The sequence below is a fragment of the Dipodomys ordii genome, unplaced genomic scaffold, assembly GCF_000151885.1.
Source record: "Dipodomys ordii isolate 6190 unplaced genomic scaffold, Dord_2.0 Scaffold43, whole genome shotgun sequence".
In the NCBI taxonomy this organism is placed as follows: Eukaryota; Metazoa; Chordata; class Mammalia; order Rodentia; family Heteromyidae; genus Dipodomys; species Dipodomys ordii.
The window spans coordinates 7,950,337-7,960,221 of NW_012267259.1; positions in this window are offsets into that span (position 1 = coordinate 7,950,337).

Here is a 9,885-nt window from a genome sequence, read left to right on the forward strand (position 1 = left end):
AAAAAAAAAAAAAAAAGGAGTGGCCACAGGCCTAATTGGGAGGTACTGTGAAAGAATCCTTCTGAGGTACTATGAAAGCTCTGTACCCTAACAGCAGTGGTGGGTCTGAGGGCACACAGATATAAGGGTTTATCAACTTGTACACGTAAGATTTGTATATTAAAAAATAAAGTACCATGGTTGGAAATTGCACTGAATGGTAAAGCACTTGCCTAACAGGTGCAAGACCCTGGCACCAAGAATAAATAACAATAATTATCTCAGTATGGTAGTACACACCTATAATTCCAGGACTGGGAAGGCTGAGACCAGAGGATCACAGGTTCAAGGCCAGTCAGGGCTAGCCTTTGAGACACTGCCTCAAAACAAAAGCAACAATAATAATATTCAGGCAGGATTAAAAGATTAGAAGATGAGTCACAATTTTAAACAATACAAAGTAGGCTTCATGAAGAATGAAGAATGGGAATTGGAAAAGATTTGCAAGAAGGCAGACTTTCATCCTAGATCGCATGCCTTTATGAAAACGTGTCTTTCCTGGAAGGGGAAACAAAAGAGGAAGCTACAATGCTTGAAAAGAAATGTATTCATTATCTTGTCCATGTAATTGTAACCCCTCTGTACAGTCTTTTCACAATAAAACAAAGAAAAAAAAAGAAAATGTATCTTTCCTGGAACCTACCTTGTCCCCATCTTCTCTGAATGGATGAAGCCTAATTTCAGGGCACATTTTCTAGCTCAATTATCATTGAAAGTGTCTTAGGAATCCAACATGTTTAAGCCTTACATAAGTCACCGAGGAATGGTTTCTTTGCCCTAGCAGAGCCCTGGTCCTGCCCACCCTAATAATGCCTTTCCAGAGTTCTCAGGTGGCCATTGAATGAGCACTGGCATTCGTTAGAATTCTCTCAATAACCAATCTTCCCCTTTCAAGCTGCAGGGGGGGAAATAATAAAACTGCAGAATGTCATTTCTGAAAGAGGGTAGCAGTGCATGCCAGTTTTTGCTGTTTATAATGTCTTGCCACTGTGTCTTTTGTTGGCTTTATTTTGTAGTGATACTGCTGTGCAGCATGGGTGATATTGCACATTGTATACAATATTGAGATTGGTTGAGATTGAGCTTTCACAAACATTTGTATACAGTATTGCACATTGTATTGTATGCATGATATTGTATTTGTTTACTGAATGTGGAGAGATTGCTCCAAGAACTATTTCAATTGTACTGCAATTTTCTTTCCTAGAATCTTTTCACTACAAGGTGAAAGAACCAAAGGATAAGAGATAAACTTAAAGGGAGGTGATAGTGTCTGTATTTCATTCTCTGCCTAGGTCCAGTGGAAAGATCTTTGGGCCACACTTGTAATTCTAAATTGGCAGTCAAAAGGAACTCCTTTGGAAGGTAAATTTTTCACAGAGATTGTCTAGACCAGCTCCAGAATTTTTTTTTGGTTGATTGTGAGGTTTGAACTCAAGATCTGGCACTGTCCCTGAGCTTTTAAACTCAAGTGTAAACTCAAGGCTCTACCATTTTGAGCCACAGCTTCATTTCCAGCTTTTTGGTGGTTACATTGGAGATAAGAGTCTCATGGACTTTCCTGCCTGGCTGGCTTTGAACTGTGATCCTTAGATCTTAGCCTCTTGAGTAGCTAGGATTACAGATGTGAGCCACCAGTGCATAGATGAGCTCCAGAATTTTATTTTGTTGGGAAGGGTGGAGATTGAGCAGAGGGCCTTGTGCATGCTCAACATATGCTCTACTATACTTTCAGCCCAGAGGGTTTTAAACATGATAAGAAGATACCTTTTATAGGAACCTGTCATTGCAATGACATTAGAAGCTTCAAATATCTGCCTCTTTAAATGGTGCTTTTAATGATATAAATGATATAATCGCTTGTCACTGGCACATGTAACTTACTATTTCCTCCTGAGTTACACAAATTTCTGCCTCCTCTACTACAGTATAACAAACACCTTTAGCTCCTCTTCTGCTTCTTTTTCTTCTTCTAACTCATATAAAATAAAAAAATTGTATTGCAGCTGGGCGTTGGGACCCAGATCTGCAATCCTAATTACTCAGGAGGTGGAGATTGGGAGGATTGTGGTTCAATGTCAGAAGGGGAAAAAATGTGAAATCCCTATCTCAACCAATCTCAACTAGATCACTCAGGTCTCCTGCTCATGAGGTAGCAGGTGCTCTACCGTTTGAGCCTTGCCTCCCAACTTCCCAGTGCTTTTTTCTTTAATTTTTTTTAAAATAGGGTCTCACATTTATGCCCAGGCTGGCCTGGACCTGGATCCTCCCATTTATGTTTCTTGCATAGCTGGACAGACAAGTATTCTGAGAATAAGTCTTTGTATGGAGCATTGCTCTGGTATTCCAGGTGCTGATCAGTTTTAGTAGAATAAATGAATGATCTGTATGGTTATTGTTCCCAATCATTATGTAGTCTTTTCTTCTGCTTCCAATTTTCTTAGTCATCTGTTATTATCAGGCAGTTCTACAATACCAGGCTGGCTCCTGGAAATATCTCATTAATCACAACCCACCACTATTTTAAAGGCTTCTGAAGTGTATTCTCTCTAGTTCCTGATATTTTGCAGGTTATGATTTGCCTGTCTTTACTTCCTTCTGGAAAAAATTGTGCCTGCAGAGTTTTTGTTTATTTGTTTGTTTAGAAATTAGATTCAGGTAAGATTTGTTGTCACTGAAGCAATAAAAAGAATAGCATTCAGAATCTTCCAGAAACTGCTGAGAGTGTCAACACTGCCTCTCTGGTTTCCCTAGATTTCCACTCAGCAAATTAAATGCAAAACTGAACAAAAAGAAACAAAACAAAGTATTTTTCACTTATCAAACTGGGAGGTTTCTTTGTTTGTTGTTATTCTAAAGATATCTATAGAGGCTAGGTACTGGTGGCTCTACCTGTAATCCTAGCTACTCAGTGGCTGAGAGCTAGCCAGCCCACGCAGAAAAGTATACTAGACTCTGTCTTCAAAATAACCAGCAAAGAGGTAGGCTAGAGGCATGGCTCACATGATAGTGCACCAGCCAAGCAAGTATGAGGCTCTGAGTTTAAACTCCAGCACTACCAAGAAATTAAAATAATGAAGATAACAAAGGAGAAAGAAAACAACTTGAATTCAGACTCAGCTTCTCCTATTGTACTCCCCACACAAATCACTTCTGACACCAGGTATGTGAGGGTACTCCTCAGTACCATCAGTTCTGCAAAAGATAGCATCTAGGTGTCTCATGATTCAATTCTATTTAGTTCTGATACTATCTGAGGTAGTGTCAGTCCCACAGATTGGCTACTCAGACCCCAAGTCCTCTGTCCATTCTACCTGTGCTTCCTATTGAGCAGCTAAAAAAAATCAGGGCTCCCACAACCCCTCTTTTACGAGCTAATGATTTACTACCAGGACTGACAAAATTCAGGGAAAAGATATATTTACTCATTTATGATGAAAGATACTTACTCATTCTTTACAATGGACATAAATAAAGAAGCCAGGCATGGTGCTCACACCTGTAGTTCCAAACAGAGATTGGTAGAATCTTAGTTTGAAGCCAGCCTGGGCATTAGCAAGCCCTCATAAAGTGGGCAGTGGCATGTGCCTATAATCCCAGCTATGCAGGAGACGTGGGTAGGAGGGTCATAGTCCAAGGCCAACCCCCAGCCAAAATGTGAAAGTCTACTTGAAAAATAACTAAAGTAAAAAGGGCTAAAAATGTAACTCAAGTTATAGAATACCTGTCTACCAAGCATGAGGCCTTGAGTTCAGAACCTAGTACCACTGCCAGGGAAGAAGACAGAGAGATAGAGAGAGACAGAGAGAGACTGATGGAAAAGGACTTAACCTAAAGCGCTCACCTTCTCCCCTGACAGCCATATCTTAGAACTGTCCTTGCTGCAAACCCCACTGAGTCAACTCTCCTCCCCCTCCCCCATCAGCAAACACACCCAGTGACTTTGGAAGAGAGCCTGGGACCAAGGCCACGTCTGCCAGTGCCACCCCTGACAGACACAAATGCTGTTGAAACCTTGAAACTCCCCAGTCAGAATCAGATTGCTCTCTCACCTGACCTCCAGCTCACCCACGTCCATCTGCCCTGCCTGACTTCACTTTCTCTGCCTAATATTTAAAGATCTCTGGTTGTAAGGGGGCTGTGCCATCTCTCCTTCAGCCAGGCTGAAGGAGACTTGGTCACCCTGCCCAGACTTCCATCCTGAATCAAGACCTAGGCCTATTGAGTATACTTTCTGCATTTTCTTTAGTTTGATTCCCTCATGACTCAAGTTTCCTGATAGAGAGAAGATAGAGGGTTTCCTATGTCTCCAGGAACACCTCTTTCTGAGGGCCTCCTTGTGTTGATCTACTTAGAAGTTCTCTGAATTCTGTCCCTTTGGGTTTTCATGGAGAACTTCATTGCATAAAGACTACATTATATATATATACATATATAATACATATATATACTTGTATTGTGTATATTTACATGTATGTATATATCTCGTATCACACATACTGTCAGTGTTAAAGAGGAAGCAAGTACTTATATAATATTAGTAGGTTTGCAAATTATATAACTTTGGAAGAAAAGTCCAGAAGTTTGTAGAAAGTTCAAGCACATGTACCTCATATACATGATCAAAGCACGGACAACTGTGTAGAAAGGTAATTGTACAAAAGGGTTATGATCTAATGCCAATAGACAGAGTAGGGAAACCCAGCCAGGCCTGTCTGTTGAGATTCTTTATGGCCTCTCTGTGCAACATTCCCTTCTCCAGGTATGGGGCAGGACCCTTTCTGAAATGGGGTGTTCTATAAGCAAACATAGGTCAGACAATTTCTGTGGGCCAGCTCTAAGACAGAAAGGTGAGGGAGAAACTCGAGTTTCAATAGTTTACCTTGGGAGAAGAGAAATGATCATTTTTATGATCTGCCTTGGAGAAGGATTTCCGATCCAGGAATCATGAAAGAATAGTGTGTCTATGTACATATATGTATTTATTTGTATGCATATATGTGTCTCATATCACACACATTGTCAGTGTTAATGAGGAAACAAGCACTCATATACTGTTAGTAGGCTTGCAAATTATGTGATTGCTTTGGAAGAAAAGTCCAGAACATATGTACCTCATGTTTCAAGAATTCATTATCTAGAAATTTATCCTAGAGATCACCTGTATATTTGCACAAAGGTGAACATGCACATATATTCATTACAGTGTTCTCTTCGCTAATACATATTATGGGTAGCCTCAAGGTCTATTAATAGAAGTTATATCCATATAATAGGTTACATAATAATAATGTTATTGACCATATAATAAGTTACACCCATATAATATCTTTATAAAATGCCAATCCAGAATTTAATGAAGACTAGGGAGATCTGGTACTGCTGATGTTTGGGCCATCTCCAAGATATATATTCTATAAGATAATGTCAAGGATAGAAGAGTATGTATGTACAAATAAATATATGAGCTTAATGTTTATAGTGTATATTTGCATAACATATAAATAAAATACATGTCTGTCCAAGACACATTGCATATGTGATGTTTTATTTATATCATATATAATATTTTGTATATATTTTACATGTTTTATATTATAGTCTTTTTATTATATATTTTACACATAATTTTTATATATGATGTTTTTATAGTGTAACCTGTTCTTAGCATCTTCTGTTTCTGTTAAGAGGAAAGAAAGGATTTGAGGATGATAATCCACATGTACATTACACATGTTCAAGAATATCTTTATTTTGTTTTCATAACTTTTTTTTTAGTCAGTTGTAGGACTTGAACTCAGGCTGGGGAGCTGTCCCTGAGCTCTTCTGCTCAAGACTAGAGCTATACCACTTTGAGCCACAGCACCACTTTCAGTTTTCTAGTGGTTCATAGGAGATAAGAGTCTTATAGACTTTTCCTGCCCAGGCTGGCTTTGAACCATGATTCTCAGATCTCACCCTCCTGAGTAGCTAGGATTACAGGCCTGTTTTCATAATTTGATGTTATAGAATTTTGGACCAGAAAATTAAAACCATAGTTTTATTATATTTTGATTCTGGTGTTACTATAGATGCTTGATGTCATATGATTCCTCATGCTTTGTATGTGACCATCTTCTCACTTTTTGGAAGCTTTCCCTCTGGTTCTAAAATTGTGCTGTAATGTTCCTTGCAGTTGGCAAGTGTTAAATTTCAACATGAGCTTTAGCAGGGACAGATCATAGCTAAATCACAGGACAGCAAATATAAAACCCAAGAAAAACCCATAAAGTCAATGAGAGAACTAAACAATACCACTAGTGCTTGGATCATACATCAACTCATTGTTCTGATCTTCTTTTCCTGAGGTTGAAAGCATTCTCAAGACATCTCTTATTCATCTATTTAAAACTAGCCAGGGCTGGGAATGTGGTTCCGTAGTAGAGTGCCTGCCTAGCATGCATGAAGCCCTGGATTTGATTCCTCAGTACCACATACACAGAAAAATCTGGAAGTGGTACTGTGGCTCAAGTGATAGAGTGCTAGCCCTGAGCCCAAAGAGGCTCAGGGACAGTGCCCAGGCTCCAAGTTCAAGCCCTAGGACCAGCAGAAAAATAAAAACAAAAACTAGCTGAGTCTCTTTTGTCCATCCATGAATAGAAGTACAATCTTACATACACACACACACACACGCACACATGCATGCACACACACATGCACATACAACTGCTGGAGTATGACTCAGTGATAGAGTACTTGCTAGCATGCATTAAGCTCTGAGCTTGATCCTGAGTATTGCTTGTATGCGCGCGCGTGCACACACACACACACACACACACACACACACACGCACGCACGCACACACACATGACCTTTTAAGCTATGCTTCATTGGAAAGTTACTATGATGATGATGATTATTATTATTTTGCCAGTCCTGGGGCTCGAGCTCAGGGCCTAGGCACTGTCCCTGAGCTTCTTTTGCTCAAGGCTAGCACTCTACCAATTGATTCACAGTGCCACTTCTGGCCTTTTCTGTTTATATGATACTGAGGAATTGAACTCAGGGCTTCATGCATGCTAGGCAAGCACTCCAGCCCAGGAAAGTTATTTTTATTTTTATTGTGAAAATACTGTACAGGGGGGTTACAATTACATGGGCAAGATAATGAGTATATTTCTTATCAAGCATTGTAGCCTCCTCCTCTGTTTCCCCTTCCCATCCCTTCCCATCCTCTCCCCGCCCCCTCCCACCAAATCCACCTCCTCTTTCCCCCCCTCACCAAAGTTATAAAGTTTGTTTTCCAACATAACGACTTGTACATCTTATTGTTGCAATGGGTCCACCTGTGTCCCTATTTAAATGATTTGCTTTTTCCCTTCCCCTCCACAAATTATACCAACATTAAATACAGTGAAAGCAGGGGTTATACTGTGGGGGAGGGACATACAAAGCAACAAAGAAATAATCTTATAAATATGTTAGAAACAATCGCATGAAAGAAAAAAATATTTGAATATATATGTTAGGGTTCATTTCCCTAACATCAACTTATCTGACCTTTTCTGCTTGACTCAGACATATACTAGTTATGGCAAATAAGGGAAACAATGGAACCTATGTTTCTTTGGGCCTGGCTTACTTAATATACTTTTTTCCAAGTCTAGGAAAGTTATTTTTAATCCATTCATATTCAGATCTCAACATCTATGACATCTGCATGTAGAACAACTGATCCAGCATTGCTCCAGTTTCCTCTCGTGAGTCAAAGCTTACTTCGCATCCCTGAGTCCCTGCATTAAAGCCCTGGACAAGCATATTTCCCATGACTCACCTGAAAGAAATGAATTTCTCACAAATGCAGGCAATCAGATGCTGGTAGATCATTGTGTGTGCTATGTGGCCTTGTCCTAGGCAGGACTGTGTGACAGTGACATGCAGAGGGTTATTTTCGGTCATTTTTATATCCAACCTTTTTGTCCCCCATTACTTCAAAAACTATAACCTAGAAAAACAGGAGACTCTGAAAACAGGTGTTGGGGAAATTGACAGGCTTAAAGCGCCAGGGGTCCCTAGTGGTAGGATTTTCATGACTTACTGACACTGTGCTGGATTGCATGTTCTTAATTTTGTAGTGTGTACATAAAGAACGTCATCCTCTCTCCTTTGCACAACTTTCAGGCCCCAAGAAGCTGGCTTCACATCCCGGGAGGATACAGAGCCTCAGCCTCTCCTGTTCTCCCCTCTAGTCGTCTCCCAGGATTCCTAGACTTCTGAGGAATAAAGACGGAAAGCAGTTTATAAATGAACACGAGTTTCTGGAGGAGGACTTGGGAGACCGTGTTGGAGGCCTGTGCCAATTCCCAGCTGCTTGCTTGCTTGCCTGGGTCAGATCATTTGGCCTTTCACAGACTCTGCTTCCTGATCTATAAAATGGGCCTGTCTATGCAGCGTGCTGCTTACCAAAGCCGCTCTCCAAAGTAACCTTTGATCCTGTATCTCCTGAGGAGATAGACTCCTACATTGTTTTTGTTTCTTTGGTGCATGTCCTGGAGCTTAAACTCAAGGCCTCATGTTCTTGCTCATACTCTTTGCTCTCAGCTGGTGCTCTACCACTTGAACAACACCTTCAGTTTTGCTTTCTGCTGGTTAATTGGAGATAAGAAAGAATCTCTTAGATTTTTCAACCTGTGCTACTTTATTTTCTTGGTGATATTAAATGATGCTGAATAGCAGATAATGGACATGTGGAACATCCAGAGCTTGAAGGAAACCAGAATAGATTAATATATATATTACTATATATTTTATATTATATGTAACTTACATATAACTTATTTTGGTTATATATATTTTTCATAGATAAAACTATATGTATACATTATATATCCCTGTACATACAGATTTCATAACACAACATACCTATGTGTACATATTTTATACCTACACACGCATGTTTACTTAAGGAGGTATTTATATGAATCTGGATTCCCCGAAAGTCAATGTATAGTGTCACCCTGTTTTTCTCTACTCTGGACCCCTTATCCATACTCTTGCTTCCCACAGAGTAAGTCATGGTCAATAGTTGTCCAAGACATTACAATAATGAATTGAAGTTCTTTTGAGAGAGGCAGACAAAGACCACATTCACCGAAGTTTGATTACAGTATATTGTTATCATGATTCTATTTTTATTATTGATTACTGTTGTTAATCTCTTACAGTGCTTAGGTAAATAATTAAACATCAGTGGCACAGTAGGTAGAAGAATAAAGCGGTATCCATGAGGCTTGATGCTATCTGAGACCCGAGGAATCCACTGGCAAGTCCTGCAATGCATCCCTCAGGGAACTTCCCCACTGAAAAGAGAGAGACCTTAGTATCAGCCTCGGTGGGTTGTTCTTCCTCCCACACTGGGGGGGAAGTGGAGGGGTGGCAGTCAGGAAGTGTCATCTCCACGTTCAACCTGCAGTTGTTTGGGAAGGAGGCAGAGACCCAAAGCTTGAGCAACTCGAAAGTGACAAGAGCCCCAGGGCAGCATGAAGTCATCGTGCACGGGCAGGCTGGCTCCGGCTCTCAGGGCTCCTGCAGCCCTGCAACCACAGGGCCCCACAGCACCTCCCTCAGGACACCCTCCCAGTCTGCTGCTGAGGCCAGAAAACCTGTGCAATCCCCTGTGGCCCAGCTGGGACACAGCTGAAGGAGTGACAGCTCAGAGCAGAACACAGGCAGTCACAGATCAGGGAAAGACAGCTGAGAAGACAGAGGAGGGGCACCTGACTCATTCCTGGAAGTCCCCAAGGGCTTCTTGGAGAAGGTGGCATCTAAATACAGACCTGGAAGATGAGTAGGAGTTTCTGTCCCGCC